The following is an 18,161-nucleotide window of genomic DNA, read 5'->3' on the forward strand; positions in this document are numbered from 1 at the left end:
GTGTGTGTGTGTGTCAGTGTGGTGTGGTGTGTGTCAGTGTGTGTGTGTGTGTGTGTGTGTGCGCGTGTGTGTGTGTGTGTGTGTGTGTGTGTGTATGTGTGTGTGTTCAAGTTGTGTTTGTTAGCACGCGTATCCGCAGAATGTGGATGTGTGTTTGTGTGAGCCTGTTTGGGTCTGTATGTATCTGGGCGGGGATATAGCTCAGTTGGTAGCGCGCTGGATTTGCATTCAGTTGGCCGCTGTCAGCGTGAGTTCGATCCCAGGTTCGGCGGAAATTTATTTCAGAGTCAAATTTGTGTGCAGACTCTCTTCGGTGTCCGAACTCCCCCGCCCCCGTGTACACTACATTGGGTGTGCACGTTAAAGATCCCACGATTGACAAAAGGCCGGGTCTTTCCTGGCAAAAATTGCTTAGGCACAGTTAATAATTGTCTACCTATACCCGTGTGACTTGGAATAATAGGCCGTGAAAGGTAAATATGCGCCGAAATGGCTGCAATTACTGGCCGTATAAAATTTCATCTCACACGGCATCACTGCAGAGCGCCTAGAACTGTACCCACGGAATATGCGCGATACAAGCCTCATTGATTGATTGAATAACGAACAATCACAATCGGAAATTCCCGCGATATCAAGGTTTGACCCGGACACACGAATACTGGCAGCGGTCGAAACAAACCCAGTTCCCGCCACGTCCTGGAAGAAACTCGGTCAGCCAATCGTCTTGGAGTGTGTTCTGGCAGGCAGTGCCCCTTGAGACTGAGGTTCCCTGAACTCAGACCTGTGACAAACGAGCGTGGAAAAAGAAACTTGACTGACTCAGTCACGCGTTCAAGCACGAAGAGACAAACTGTATTGAGCTGAGGACATGCAGACTTCAGTCGGTGTGTGTGTGTGTGTGTGTGTGTGTGTGTGTGTGTGTGTGTGTGTGTGTAGGAGGGTGGAGGGGAGATGGGCTGGAAGGCTGACACACACTGACAGACACGCATGCACGCACACGCATACACGCACACTGCATATGCACACACACACACTCACACACACACTCACACACACACACACTGACACACACTGACACACACAGACACACACACACCGTGACACACACACACACACACACACACACACAGGGCCGGACCCAGGGGGGGGGGGGGGTTCCAGGGGTTCCGGAACCCCCCCTCTGGAAAAAGCATGTACCTTGCTTTGAGTGGTGTTGTTTTTTGTTTGTTTTTTTTTAAATAAATTTTGTGTGTGTCTCTATTGGGGGGGGAGGGAGGAGAGGGGGCTAGGACTTTTACTAGTTTTAGCACCAAAACAATGCTGCTCTTAACCCTCAAAACAAGGCCCAGAATGCATCAGATTTTAACCGTTTTTCAAAAATTTTCCGAGGGAGCATGCCCCCGGACCCCCCTAGTTCTTTGCAGGCGCGCGCTTGTGGCTTCGCCACTTCGCTGATTTGCCCCCCCAAAAAAGGAGGAACCCCCCCCTTACAACTCATTTGGTCCGGCCCTGCACACACACACACACTCTCACAGCAATCCCCTCAGACATATTCTTCTTATTTTACTTCTTGTTCATGTTCTTGTTCTTGTTCTTCTTCTTCTTACAATTAGGCCTATTATTGATTACAAACATAATTATATTATCAGCAACAAGAGCATGGTGCCACTGTGCTTTTTCTAGGGCCATGAGCCCTAGTACTACGCTGGCGTTGGCTCACATGTATGTATAGCTGAAAGCTTATGGGTGTCGGCAGGCGTTTGCTTATGTCGGCCTTCTTTTTTTTTGGATCCCCGGACATGATAATGCTTTATGATCGTGTATTTGTGCTATTCAAGGGCGCTTTATAAAATGCGATGAGTGACAAACGACAAATGTCGACCATGTAAATAAAATTCAACCAGTTTTTATATTTTTATAATTTATTGTCTGTCATGAGCGAAGGTTTGGTGGCCTAACGGTTTAGGCGATGCGCTGCGAACAATGTAGTCCGGGGTTCAGGCTCCGCTTGCGGCGAGTATATTAGATTATATTTTTCTTGGTCTCCTATTTTTGTGAAATCCTTCTGGAGTGCAAGTGTCAGTTGACACATTTCTTAAGGTCGAATTAGTTTTTAATAATAATTTTTAGAGCGTGTGTTCTGCGCTTGTTCACACTTGTTCAAAATGCATACTCATGATACTGGGCAACTGAGCGACATCACTGACTTACACGACCGAGTTGCCTCCCCTCTTTTTGTGACTTCAAGCTTACGCTTGTAATCTATGAATTTAAAACACACACATACACACACAGACACACACACACATACACACACATACACACACACACCACGACCAGCTGAGTGTCTCGCGACTGGGGTGGGCTGTGATTGACCGTTGACCTCACCCCGGCATTGAAACAACAGAAGTGGAGGGGGTTATGACAAAGCAACTCTCCCGCTGAGAGGGACAGTTAGACACCGACACTTGGTACCTTTTTGTATCAGTGAACGAGCGCGGGCAGCCTCTACTGGAAGCGCTCTGGAGATAATGATAGGGTTTACTCTGTCGAGTCTTCATATCGAACCATTATTCTTGCGTGCTCCGCCGCTGGTGTTATGCAATATGTCTAGGTTTCACAAGAATTCCTTGTTTTGGTCACCGACACACTGAACATTTCTGTACGCGAAGAACTGTCACCATTGCATTTATTTTGCTCTTTTTCTCATTTTGTTCATGTTGTTTGAACACCGTGTTAACTATTTACAGGAACTTCGTAACTTGTTACTAAAACTAAAAGTTCCGCAGCAGAATCGTCACTGCATATGACAGTTTGTTATTTCTTGCAATGTTTTTAATTGTTACTCGTTCTTCTCACTCTCTTCGTGTTGTTTTTACACTTTGCAAATAGTTGTGTTTGTGTGTGCTGTAAGTTCCTCACGAAACACATTTTCCGCCACTCTGCATTTGACATAATTTTAAAAATGTCGGGTCTTCTTTGTTTGAATTCTTCGCACTCTGTTCATATACATGTTACTCTGTATGTCTTCTTTGCAATAAAATGGGTATCTTTTACTCAAAGTTTCTCAACAGGGAGATCTTGCAGTGCATGTAACATTTCGTACTTTCGTACAGTATTCTTTGTTAGCTCATTTGTGGTCTTTTGCTCTAAATTCTTCAACAGGGAGATCCAGCCCCATTGCATTTGACAATTTTCAATCTTTATTCGTCTGTTTATTTTTTGTTCGACTAATAACTTCATTGTTCTTCATTGCAAAACGTTGGGTGATCTTTTACTGCCTGCAGTGATGACCATATCACCAAGAAAATTACATGGTAATTTGCATCAAGATTGCAGTATATTTCAGCCGGCCAATGATTGACAGTGCACTGCATCAGATCTGCTCTCATTGCTTTACTTATCATTGCAAGGCTCAGAACAATTCATGGGAGCAGTGAGCTGTTTTATGCTATGACATAACTGAACCCAAGTGACCTGGATACCATTTTATTTTAAGGAACATCGCTTTGATGGTTTTATGTTATGTGCAGATTGCTCATTGTCATAATACATTAGTTGGGTGGCTGCTTCATCCGAGTCACCTTGTGTTACATGTTACTGTGATTATGTGTGGATTGGTGCTTCCTCCTTTTTAGTCACTTTTCTTCCACTGATGATACCGTGATTGAAGTTGCATTGCTGCTCCCACCTTTGATTCCCGTTTCAGTCGTTCATTTTTCTGTATATGAGTGGATTGGGGTAATTCAAATGACATAGTATACATTAATCAACATTAGACAATCAATGCCTTCAATACATCAATTGCAGGCAGGATCAGGACATTTCCCATGGATGAATGCGTTCATATCATTGATTAAATTTGCGCATATTGCGCAAGTGAAACTTTACAACGAAGGGGTTATTTTTTCAGTCATTTGAATTTAACAAATATTTTGATAGCTGTTGTGCATGAACTTTAGTTCGTCCACGACCATTCTACAAAGTTTCGAGTCTATAGGTAAAATGGTCGGACATTTACCTTTTCTCCAAAACTGAGGTGTTATCAAATTACACCTCCGAAATTGTCAATGGCGCGGAAGCTTTCCTGAATAGGCATGGCCTTGAACCCAGCTCTAACTGCTTTCTTCAGGTCACCAATGATCTAGGGGATGAGGCGTGTGTTTGTGCATACTCTAAAAATACGACTATGGCTGCACCATTGGAACCCCTTTCATGACCGTGCCTAAACATGGCAAAATACGGTATAAAGGAGTTAGTTTGATTTTACGTTGGAACGTTCTTTTATGCGGAGTTCCATTCTACGTTTTCAAAGTCGCACACACAACTAATCCCACCTCCCCCCCCCCCCCATGTTCTACAACATGTTTTGGCCCTGTTGATCTCTGATCAACCCTTTTTTCTTGTTGTTAGTTTGGGCCGCAATGAATTGTAGTGCACACTACACGGCGTCTCAGTCAACTTTTGTCCTTTCTTTTCCTGACATATCACGATTTTGTTATTCAGTCCTCTTATTCCACATTTAGTCCTCACAATCATTTCCGTGAGTCCCCAGAAAAGCCGCGCGGCCGCAAACCTTCGCGGCTCTTTCTTTCTTTTCTATAGTCGGTGTAACCGCAATATATCAAGGGCAACTGACAACATTGCGACACATTTCCTCATCTAGTGCACTTTCTTGTGGTGCTCATTTCACCGCGGCCTTGACAGACTGAGCTGGCGAAACTAATTTAAATTAATAGGAAACCCAGGAGCACACACGCACCTGTGTAGTCACACACATACGTTTGTGGCACATGACAACATACACCTTATTTACAGACAGAGCAGACGATCTAACAGAGGCACAGGCACAGACAGACAGACTGGCAGACAGACGGATAGACAGAAACAAACAAACACACACACACACACACACACACACACACACACACACACACACACACACTCGACACGCACACACACACACACAACACCCACACACACACTGACACACACACACACACTCGACACGCACACACACACACACACACACACGCACACACACACACACACACACACACACACACACACACACACACACACACTGACACCGTGTACACACACCCATACACATTACCCAGTCATTATAGGACACTAACCATTTCATGTCGAAGAAATCTCTCATTATTATCTCTGAGCATCCCGTGTAAACGAGCGTGTAAAACACCACAGATCTGCCAAGGCTTTTACATGGAATAAAAGCATCCTTCCACTCAGACAAATAGGAAACCATGTACTATGACCTACTTTGTGTGCACGATGGGGGTATTTTTCGAGAATTCAGTTCGTAACTGATACCAGTGTCAATATGCACACATAGAATGTCACACTATACCCACAATAAATGATTGTAGTCATGCTGTGGAATTTGGGTACGTTTCCAAGTGGGAAGGTACTCTAAGCTCTTGTAAAAACCTTGGTAGACCCTGTTTTCCTAGTTTTGCAGGATTTCAGAATGTATCTCGAACCATTAATGCGTGGATGATGCGTCTTCAAATATGTGTAAGCTGTGCGGTAGCAACCACCTCTCGATAGCGAACACCTGCCTACAACGACCAATGGATCGCTGATGAGTGTACCTTTCAATAGCAACCTTCTGTCTCCCTCGACCATTTTTGGTCGGCCCTGGGGTGGACGTTATAGACAGGATCTACTCTATGTTGATTTCAAATGCGTGAAATCACATCTACGTTCGTGAGCTGCTACTCCCACGTTCACTTGTCGTTTTTATTTTATCTTTAAAGAGTGGTCTTGTTACGTGTATACCCCCCACCCCCTTACCCTCAGTCATACTTCATTTTGGGTGGGTGGGGGTGGGGGGGGGGGTGGAGCAGCAAGCTTGGAATGTTCGTGTTTCTTTAACCCACCGAGCTATGACATACTTAACAGGATCTTTTCCGTTCGTATTTGGTCTTTGTGCTTGCAATACACACGAAGGGGGATAAGGTACAAGCAGGTTACACGTAATCTCCACCCGGAAAAATGTTCACCCTTATCCCATCAGTCGCAGGCGGGATTCGATCCCCAAACCTTGCACATATAGAAGGCCGTCGTCTTAACCATCGATCCTCAGTGTTGTATGCGTGCGTGTGTGTGATAGTGTGTGTGTCTGTGTGTGTGTGTGTGTGTGTCTGTGTGTGTGACTGTGTGTAAATACACTCGTGTGCTGTGCGCGTGTCAACCTGCGTGTGTGTGTGTTTGTGTGTGTGTGTGTGTGTGTCTGAGACACCGAGGGAGAGAGAGGGAGAGAGTCAAGGGAGTGAGAGAAGGCCAGCGGGCGGGGGGGGGGGGGGGGGGGGGGGGTTCAGAGACTAGACAGGCAGACAGACACAAACCCGCGAGACAAGGACCAGAAAGGGGGGGGGGGGGGGGGGGCGTTGAGAGGGGAAAGCCTCATTGTGTGACTTCGTGTTAAATTAGCCTGCTTGGAAGTAACCAACACATACATATATACACAATGCTTCAAGTCACAACTAGAAGGCTTCTGAACTCTACTTGACTCTTCTTCAGATATCCCCTTTCTGCGCGCATACGTCTTTCACTTGTACCAGCCGTTAAAGAGAAACATCAATTTTATGTCCCGCACTGAAGCCCGATTCTTTATGCATGCGTGTTTTTGCGGTTGCGTTTTCCTCCAAACTTGCAGGTTACTTTATAATGTATATCTTTACTCTTGGAATTGTACGCACAATGACGTGTTTGGCGCACCTGTTTGTTTGTTTGGTTGGTTGGTTGGTTGGTTGGTTGGTTGTTGTTGTTGCCGTTGTTTACGGGGGTGGGGGGGAGGAGGAGGGAGGGATAGTGGCTTTTTCGGGTTATTTGTGTGTGTGTCACAGTGTGTGTGTGTGTCTGTGTGTCTGTGTCTGTGCGTGAGTGTGTGTGTGTGTATGCGTGTGTCTGTGTGTCTGTGCGTGTGTGTGTGTGGTTTGTGTGTGTGTGTGTGTGTGTGTGTTTGTGTGATTCTCTTTCGGATTTTAATTGCAAAGTTAACAACTGTACCAACGTAAAAGCATAAAAATGGTGGATATGTCATACATTAGTCATACATCTTTCAACGAACTTCAAAAGTGGAAATCGCAAATGACGTGTAACACAAACTACGAACAGGAAAGTCAGTCACATGACGAATTGTGTGCAGCTTGAGTTGTCGCGCTCGCATCCTTCACACACTCTGACATCGTTTAGCTGTACGCTTGATAATAAATCCACACACAAAAACAAGAACGCACGCCCGCACACACGCACGCACACAGGCACACACGCACGCACACACACACACACGCACACACACACGCACGCACACACACACGCACGCACACACACACACACACACACGCACGCACACACGCACGCACACACACACGCACACACACACGCACACACGCACGCACGCACGCACACACACGCACGCACGCCGCACACACCCACGCACGCACGCACGCACACACGCACGCACGCACAAACACAAACACACACACTGACTTACACACACACACACAAGTCAAGTCAAGTCAAGTCAAGTATTTTATTGTTTTGGGCCCAGAGGGCTTTGAAACAAAGATATAACTTTAACAAAAAAAGGTAACAAATCAGACAGTTAATATATGTATACAAATTGAGCGGACAAATACAACAATACTATACGACCAAATTAAATTGGCAATATACACTTCCATACATGCAAACAAAAAGAAAAATAGGTTTAACAAAATCAGGTAAGAAATCAGGCAGATAATATGTATACATTAAGCGGACAACGATAATATACAGCCGAAGTAAATTGGCAATACCATTATGCCATGCATCTTTTGTAAAAACACAAAACAAAAGCATGTATTACATATATATACATACCAATAAAGAAACTAGATATAACGCTAACATACTAAAATCATAACATGGGCTACAAATCTTGCTAGCTTCATTAGTTTTATCTTAGATTTACAATTCATTAACTGTTCATATTTTAAACAATTTGGGTGAGATCGGTAATAAGGACTAATTAATTTTCTTCTTTCAGACACTATACTTTCGTCGGTACAACTGAACAAATAGTGAAACTCATCACCTAATTCATTTTTATCGCACATGTCACACAATCTTTCATTTCTAGGAACATTAAAAAATCTGTGCTGATGTATTGGCAACTTATGATTGCTTGTTCTAAATTTTGCTAGTTTAACTTGGAGTTTCCTAGGCAACCAAAGCAAATACCTTTCCAGACAAAAATCCTTTTTATATATTCTGTAATTAAAACACAAGCTGTTGGCGTTCACGTCAGTGTTCCATTCCTGCAGGAATTGATCTCTTAGCCTTTGTTTTACAACGTTTTTAAAACCTGAGACGGCAAGACTCTGAGTTGTCCATAAATATGATAGACCCAACTTATTTAACATAGTATTGACATGCGACAACCAGGGCAATTTAACGTTTTGTACATGGTACAACTTCAAATGTAGTTTTAACATTAAACAAGACATCTTATTCGCACCATCGTTCATTTCTTTCATCAGTTTATACCAATAAACCAGTAACTGACATTGTACCTCAATTCTAATTGGATAACGACCAAGCTCTCCGTAAACCATACAAGTGGGTGTAGTTTTATATACATCAAGAAGCATTTTTAAAAATCGCAATTGAAACCTTGACAATATGTCTAATGAATCATATCCCCACACCTCACAACCATACAACAAAATTGGATGTACACACTTCTCAAAAAGATCCAATTGCACATCAATTGGTAAATTTAGTTTCCTACATTTTCGAATTAACGAGAACATTGCACGGTTACCAATCAAACATTGACGTTTCATGGCATTATGAAATTTGTTATTATAATTAAATAGTACACCTAAGTACACATAGTCCCAAACTACTTGGACAGGTACTCCATTCAAGACAAAATTTGGGATATTCCGTATTTTCCCCCGCGAAAAAACAACTATTTTTGTATTTTCAATATTTATGCTTAGTCCCCAGTTCTTACAATACCGATCTAGTCCATCCAGGGCTTTTTGCATTTCTCCAGGTGTTTCGGCGAGTATAGCAGTATCATCAGCATATATTAACAGGAACAAATACATATAGTCATTAATGCGTTCAACATCTATTTCTTGGGCTCTTTTCAGGGGCAACTCTAGGCTGACATCATATTCAATCAAAAACTGCTTCAGGTCGTTTAAAAATAGTGAGAAAAGAATCGGTGATAAATTTTCGCCCTGAAGAAGCCCGATGTTTGAGGTGAACGTCTCGGAGAATACACTGTTCACCTTCACGCACAATTTTGCCTTATTATGGGGGCGAGGACGCCCCCATTCTATACGGATAGTTTAGAGGTTGACCATGGGCAGCGCCATTTTGTTGTGAAATACGTCATCAGTTTGTGTACACAGGAAGTTGTGACATCCGTCACCCTATGGGAGGGGTGAAGGCAACATTGTTCATCTGTAGAAAGTTGTGAAATCCGTCACCCTATGGGAGGGGTGACGTCAAAATTGGTCATCACAGAGTTTGTGTAAGACAGGAAGTTGTGAAATACGTCACCCTATGGGAGGGGTGACTTCAAAATTGTTCAACAAAAACATGATATGTCGCATTGTGCAGGGTCAACCGCAACAAACTCAAACCGAGCCATTCATACCTAGCTGTATTTGAGAGACTTATATACCCGACATTTTTATTTCTTATTTTTAGCACAGGTGTAGGAAAAATCATGAACCAAAATGTTATTTATTTTCTAATTTAACATTTTTTTTACAAATATGACCATGGTCTTTTAAACATACAGTGACATTAAACATTGTTATGTTAAAAAAAAGAAAAAAGAAATAAAGCTTTTGTGCACAAATCAGAAAATACATTGTACATTTTACCTACAGGCCAAACAGTGTCTGTTGGCGGCAGAGGGCCCAGCAAGTTGCTATTTTTAGATCGATTAAAAGTTGTCAAGAACAGGCGCTTACATTTGGATGTGTCCACTGATAGTAGGTTTGGTTGTGATCAATCAGAATGATGTAGGAATAAAAATGTATGACAGTTTGGTATGATGACATGTAATTCAAATATGCTGAAATGTAATATTATACATGATATAATATTATTATGGCTGTTGCCATGACCATGAACCCCAAGAAAGGTTTAATGTTATGTAAAATCAAAATACCAAAATCAAGCACCTACTAATCTGGTCTAGGTGCGGCTTGGACCAAAAAAGGATGGACACGCAACTCGCTCAGCCAGCCAGCGCTGCGAGACTTACAGCGGCCAACTTCGCCGCGGCGCGCTCATTGGCTAAGTATTGAACTTGCGTCAAGGCCGATGCGCGTAGATTCCCAGAATGTTTACTTTCGGTTAGATTCTTCGACAGCATTCGCAGAGGTGACTGCCGTATTGTGTACCGCAGTCAGAAGTAATTTATTACTTTTGGGAGTTTAGTAACGTGATATCAGTTTTCAATTGTTCGTTCACTTATATTGCTTTCAGATTTAACACACAAGAAACAGTAGCACGGTTTTCGTTGCGAAAATGTGCATTGGCAGTGCTACGCGATCGAATTGACAATTGTGTATTATGTACACGCGGTGTTCTTCTCAGGAAAAGACCGAAGCGACATGTGACGTCAGTCGTTCAGCCCGCGAGCGGTGGGATGGGGGGGTTCACATGGTTTGTTTGTTTCAGAACCACACCCATATACACACATTTCACATGTAAACCATTTGTCCGCCCCCTGTCGATATTTATCGACTAAGTTCCTTGTCATACATGTCCTTAATTACATTCAATACCTTACCATTAATATTCCGTTGCATCAGCTTCTGCCACAGGAGACTGCGTTGCACAGAATCAAAAGCTTTACGCAGATCAATGAAAGCACAATATAACTTTTTCTTTTGTTGTAAAAATATATCAATAAGACAATGTAGTGCAAAAATGTGGTCTACAGTAGAGTGGCCTTTTCGGAAACCAGCTTGTTCGTTGCCGATCACAGAATTTTCATCCACACACACACACACACGCACGCACGCACACACGCACGCACGCACACACGCACACAAACACAAACACACACACTAACACACACACACTTACACACACACACACACACACACACACACACACGTCACTATTTCTGACTGCTCTCACTGACGAACCATCAAGAGTACGTCACGTCAAGCGTGAGTAATTTCTTGACCTCATGCAAAGGCACAAGTGAGGAATTCTCTGTCCTATTTGTCGACAAGGAAACTGAGTCGGTTATACCCATACAAAGCTCATTGGGTTTTTTCGCAAGGTAACCTAAGCCATGTGTTGTTTATCCTGTTTAAATCTCTGGCACGGGGAGGGGAGATTGCTCAGTCGGTGGCGGCGCTGGCCCAGTAAACCTATCGGTGTGGGTTCGAATCCCGGGTTTTGGCAAATGTCTGATATCCCGAAGTCAACTTCGTGCATACTCTCCTTGGTGTCTGAACGGAACACCCCCTGTGTGCACGCGTGCGCACGATTCGTGTTAGGACTTGGAAACACACGCCGTGCAGGAAAAATAGACGAAATCCGAAACTAACTCAGTCGGGTTTGTATGCTCCTGTTCACGTGTTTCCGACACACCCCTCACTTAGTGATTGGCGCCTCTAATGTTTGTTAGAGGTTTTGGCAAGGGTATTCACTCTTCCACAACCTATGCAAAACCGACTGAGTTATTTCTGAAAATCGTCTACTGGGTAGCGCCGTACTGTATGGCATTTCTTTCTCCACAGGGATTTGTTTGTTTGTTTGTTTAACGCCCAGCCGACCACGAAGGGCCATATCAGGGCGGTGCTGCTTTGACATATAACGTGCGCCACACACAAGACAGAAGTCGCAGCACAGGCTTCATGTCTCACCCAGTCACATTATTCTGACACCGGACCAACCAGTCCTAGCACTAACCCCATAATGCCAGACGCCAGGCGCAGCAGCCACTAGATTGCCAATTTTAAAGTCTTAGGTATGACCCGGCCGGGGTTCGAACCCACGACCTCCCGATCACGGGGCGGAGGCCTTACCACTAGGCCAACCGTGCCGGTCTCCACAGGGAGCTGCCTTTGAAACCAGTTTGTCTCTCTCGGCGTCGGTTCGGATCCCGGGTTCGGGTGGGAGAAAGCAACCCGAATTTCTATGAGGGTAAGGTAAGGTAAAGTATTCCCATAACCATCTGGTCGTGGGGGAGAGAGATATTAGAGATCTCAACTTGTCTAGAGCCAGCTTCATGAGGTCGGTGCCCATCTCCCCTCCCTCGCTGCCTTTGCCTTCCCCGGCCCTGAATAGGCTCAGGTACCCATTTCCAGCTGGGTGGACTGGAGAGCGCTCGGAAAAATCAGGTATTTGTATTTGTGGGGGGACGAACCACGACCTCCAACGTGAGAGGCAAGCGCTCTAACCACTGCGCCACTGTGCCACTCCGACTCTAACACAGGGAATAACCTCTCGTTGATACAAATTGATATATTACCTGGCGGCATTACCTTACCCCCTTAAAAGCACTCTCCTTCCCCCGGGGCGGATCACATCCTTTTCAAGGGGGGGTTTCCATACCTTTTTTAGGGACATTTTTGATGAAAATCAAGGAAAATGGAGCAATCTGGTGCAATCTGAGCATCAGGTTTTCTTTATTTTCAATTTTTTATTTTATTTTAGGCTAGGGGGGGGGGGGGGGGGATGTCCGGAAACCCCGGAAACCCCCCTGGATCCGCCCCTGCCATCCCGTGTCAACGGGACGACTCATCATTTTACAGCTGGCCTGGCTTTTACATGGAATACGAAAGCATCCCACTTGGACACACACCAACAATCAACAGCTTGGCTGTTTTCTGCAGAGAGCGGGAATTATTTTTTTCTGAATTAATTGTTTAGATTGCCATTATCACAAAATTAATTCTGCAAATAAGTCCCATCGTGTACATGAATCACATGTTGTACGCGCTGATGCCACGCCGCGTACTTACGCCTGAACCCCTTTGAACAGAGACGGCGACTCTATCATCCAAAGTAGATAGTCTAAACAGATTTGAACACATTTTCGTGACAAGTTTTGAACACTTTGTGACACAGTGGATAGTGCTACAAGCGAAAGAGGCACACATACTAAACACAAAATGTTCAAATGAACACTAGTGGGCTCCGTGTGTCCTTTTGCTGGCAGAATTATGTGCAATGTCACAAAGTGTTCAAAACTTCTAACAGAAACGTGTTCCAAATTTGTATTCATTTCGGTTCTGCGGAGTGAAAGATTAAGTGTACAACCATATTCAATCTCCCCGCCATGTAGGCAACCGTACTCCGTCTTTGGGGGAGCCAGGTAGGTGATTTTTTGGCCAGTGTTTGAGTTAAAGAATACTCTTATACCCTGTAAAAGCCTCGACAGATCTGTGATGGTGAACGTGATCATTGCAGGACTCCTCAGACTTTGGGTTATTTACCAGAGATGTATACCAGTGGAAACCAAGTTACGAAGTTGACATTTGTTAACTTAACTGAGACGTTTTAACCATACACATTGATTTCATTCATAACAACTGGTTCCAGATATATCCTTGGCCTGCAGATAAAGAATTATAAATAATTACACATTTTTGTTTGTTTATGTTCAGTAAATTACAAGGGTTTTAAAGTACGTCAACTTCGTGATAATTATGTAAACCAAAGGTTGTGACATGGATTTGAACATTAACGATTCTAAGAGAGAAGACAAAAATGTATGCTATGTTTTTGTACACTGTTTCATGTCTGTATAATTATCTAACTGGAGAATGACTAGAAAAAAGTAAAGAGAATAGATTTCAGTTGTCATTTAATATACGTTATAATCATTACAGGACTAAACATGCATGTCACAAAACGACACACAGCTGGTGGTCATGACGCGTGTGAATTGTGCAACGTTCAGCGTAATGCTACGACAGGTCGTAAGGTAAAGTGCACTTGCCTCGGAAGCGAGAGGTTGCGAGTTCGACCCTGGGTTGGGGCGTAAGCAATTTTCTTCCCCCTTTCCTAGCCCAGGTGGTGGGTTCAAGTGCTAGTCTTTCGGATGAGACGAAAAACCGAGGTCCCTTCGTGTACACTACATTGGGGTGTGCACGTTAAAGATCCCACGATTGACAAAAGGGTCTTTCCTGGCAAAAATGTATAGGCATAGATAAAAAATGTCCACCAAATACCCGTGTGACTTGGAATAATAGGCCGTGAAAAGTAAATATTCGCCGTTATGGCTTAAGATTTACTGCCCGATGTGAACGCGTGATATATTGTGTAAAACATTCCATTTCACACAGCAGAAATTAATATGTAAAGCGCTTAGAGAACTTCAAGCGCTATGTAAATCTCCCATATAAATAAATAAGTCTTTGCGTTGTACGAACGTGTCACAGAAAGAAGACTACTGACACCTCTTTCTGAAAATATGTCAACACTGCTGGTAAAACTAAGTAGGGCCCACGCCTAACAACACATCTATGCTTTGTAGTCTAAGTTACAGTTCCCGCACACAAGAAAACAAAGCGAAAGTTTCGTATTTAAACTCGATTCCTTCATTAACTCGTACAGTCACTGACGTTCAAGCAACACTGACTCGGCCTAAACTATTATAGCAGAATGTTCACGGAGATAATTCATTTAGGACACTGGGCTTATATTTAAGGGTTTTACAATTTTGATTAAAAAGAGAATCTTCTCTTCGTTAAACTTCATCGTTTTATGCCTGGAAGTTTTCGCTTTTCCCCATGTTTGCCACGCAGCGGGACAGCAAACACGACGAAGAACGCAAACGTGTTTTCCCGTTTAGGCCCCGATGATGCTCTGCAAGTGACTATAAGCATGCGTCGTGACCACCACGTTACGCATTTGCGGAGCTACGAATTAATACGTAGGCTTTACGTGTTCGTACCTTCATACGTGACCTCTTTCATTTGCGAAATCGACGAGACCTCGGCCCCTGGGTCGCCTCTGAGTGTACTTGGCACTCGAACTTAACTAAGATAGAGGAAAGGGTGACCGAGTGGTACAGTGCACTTGCCTCGGAAGCGAGAGGTTGCGAGTTCGACCCTGGGTTGGGGCGTAAGCAATTTTCTTCCCCCTTTCCTAGCCCAGGTGGTGGGTTCAAGTGCTAGTCTTTCGGATGAGACGAAAAACCGAGGTCCCTTCGTGTACACTACATTGGGGTGTGCACGTTAAAGATCCCACGATTGACAAAAGGGCCTTTCCTGCATGGCAAAAATGTATAGGCATAGATAAAAAAAAAAATGTCCATCAAATACCCGTGTGACTTGGAATAATAGGCCGTGAAAATTAAATATTCGCCGTAATGGCTTGAGATTTACTGGCCGATGTGAATGCGTGATATATTGTGTACAAAAATCCATCTCACACAGCAGAAATTAATATGTAAAGCGCTTAGAAAACGTCAAGCGCTATGTAAATCTCCCATATAAATAAAATAAATAAAGATGACATGGTAACTAGGGCTCAGTAACAAGCTCAGTCTGTAGCGCGCTGGATTTGTATCCAGTTGGCCGCTGTCAGCGTGAGTTCGTCCCCACGTTCGGCGAGAGATTTATTTCTCAGAGTCAACTTTGTGTGCAGACTCTCCTCGGTGTCAAGTTTTTTTTTTTTTTCAAGTTTTTTTTATTAGTCCATAACCCCTGGGGGCATTTTGAACAATAAATACAATCAATACAATCATGATATATGCTAATATAATAAATAAATAAAAATTAAAAAGATTATGAAAAACTGTTACAGATTCTATTAATAAAGTCCAAAATATTCTTTAGCAATTTCTTTTTGTTAGTAGCAAACAACTTTTTAAATTTAAGTGCATTAGGTTTTTTCCAATAGTAAGGTGGTAACAACTCAGCTCTTTCTTCTTTGAAAAAATCACAGACAAATAAATAATGGAATTCATCACCTATGTCTTGTGATACACATTTGGTGCAAGTTCTTTCTGACCTCGGGATGTTAAGGTAACGTTCTTTCTGTACAGGCAAATTGTTGTTTAATGTTCTGAACTTCATCATTGCAACACATTGCTGATATGGCAGGTGTGTGACATAGTCTTCACATGCAAAAATATCTTTAAACATTCGATAATTCCAAAACATATTTTTTGTTCCAATTTCTGTAAACCATTTATGGATATACTGGTCATACAAGCTTCTTTTTACTTTCTGTTTAAACCATGCGCTTGAATATTGAACATTTTCTTGAGAAGTCCAAAGGCCAGGGAGACCAATTTCATTTAAGGTTTTTTCAATAAAACATAAATAATCAGATTCAATCATCTTGTTGATATACAATTTATAAGTAAAGCAGTACACAATACTAGAAAATTTATTTTTATGAATAGGACTAATCAGTTTATACCAATAGCAAAGCATTCTACATTTCATATTAACATCTAGTGGATATCTTCCAAGTTCACCAAATATCATAGCATTTGGAGTTGATTTTTTTAGTTTGAAAACAATTTTATAAAAACGTAATTGAAGTTTAGTAGCAAGTTCGCAGGAACCAAAACCCCAAACCTCACATCCATATAGTAAGATTGGAGCAATCATTTTATCGAACAGGTCAACTTGTATGTCCACAGGCAGTGACAATTGTCTACACGTACGCAAAAGAACAAACATTGCCCTTGAGGCACGATCATATAGATTCTTCTGTGCGACTGAAAATTTATTATTATAATTAATTTTAAGGCCCAAGTACATTACATCAAACACTACTTCGATTGAATTGCCATTATACGTAAACATTGGTTTATTTCTAATTTTACCTCTGGAAAAAACTATAACTTTCGTTTTGTTTACATTAATATTTAGACGCCATTTTAAACAGTATTCGTGCATTTTGTTTAGACATTCTTGCAGGTTTTTTTCAGACTCTGAGCAGATCACAGTATCATCCGCATACAGTAATAAAAACATTTGAAACAAAGCATTTACATCAGTATCTTCCATTCCAACCACAATAGCCTCCCTTGACATAGTTTGTAAACCATTACTGTTTTCCAACAAAAAAGGCTTTAGATCATTTAGAAATAGAGCAAAAAACAGCGGTGACAAGTTTTCCCCTTGTCTAACTCCACACAAACTGGGAAAATATCCAGAGCACTCACTATTAACTTTAACGCAAGACTTGGCATTTTCGTACATATTTCTTACAGTTTTTAAAAACTTCCCATTAACATCAGAACTAACTAATTTCTCCCATAAAAATGCACGGTGAACTTTATCAAACGCTTTTTCATAGTCTACAAATGCACAAAACAGTCGCTTCTTTTTGTTGAGAAAAAAATTTAATATACAATGCAAAGTAAAAACATGGTCTAGTGTTGAAAAACCTGTGCGGAAACCTGTTTGTTCTTGACCTAATTTATTATTACTCTCCAAAAAGTTTGATAACCTAGCATTTAAAATTGCACTGAAAAGTTTTCCGAAACAACTGAGCACCCCCGTGTGTACGCTGGCGCAAGCACAAGACCAAGTGCGCACGAAAAAGATCCTGTAATCCATGTCAGAGTTCGGTGGGTTATAGAAACACGAAAATACCCAGCATGCTTCCTCCGAAGGCGGCGTATGGCTGCCTAAATGGCGGGGTAAAAACGGTCATACACGTAAAAGCCGTGGGAGTTTCAGCCCATGAACGAACAAACAAAGACATGGTAACTGAACTTGGTCCTGTTTACGTGTTTTACACGAAGGTAGGGGTGCGCCTGACTGTGCAGGGATCACAGGCAAGAGTTTTCTTCCTGGTTCGTGCCTCAGTTTGAGGATGTGACAGGTAATGTCCGTCTTAAGCTACAACATGTATTTCCTGAGGTCGAGCACACGGCGATCACGACGCAAGTGTCACTTTGATATTGTATAGAATATGATTGTGTTACTTGAAAGGAAAGAATGACAGAAATAAAGGATTTGAACACTCTGCCGGTTCTGTAATGTATATCTTAACTTCAAATGCGTTGCATTGAAAGAAAAAAAAGTGCTGATCCTCGTATCATGACCTCCTGTCTCTTTGTACAGTGTTTACGTTCAAGTAGATCTATGTTAAACACACACACACACACACACACACACACACAC

General features: G+C 42.5%; 1 long non-coding RNA gene across 1 annotated transcript in view; it reads right to left on the reverse strand.

Moving 5' to 3' along the window:
• LOC138945457 (uncharacterized) overlaps positions 1 to 14,558 on the reverse strand; it is a 350,740-nt gene extending 336,182 nt beyond the window's left edge. The window contains exon 1 of the long non-coding RNA XR_011449004.1: positions 14,009 to 14,558. This is a non-coding gene — a long non-coding RNA (uncharacterized lncRNA). The remainder of the gene's footprint in view (positions 1 to 14,008) is intronic.
• Positions 14,559 to 18,161: the final 3,603 nt, after the last annotated feature.

The sequence above is a fragment of the Littorina saxatilis genome, linkage group LG13 (genome assembly GCF_037325665.1).
Source record: "Littorina saxatilis isolate snail1 linkage group LG13, US_GU_Lsax_2.0, whole genome shotgun sequence".
In the NCBI taxonomy this organism is placed as follows: domain Eukaryota; kingdom Metazoa; phylum Mollusca; class Gastropoda; order Littorinimorpha; family Littorinidae; genus Littorina; species Littorina saxatilis.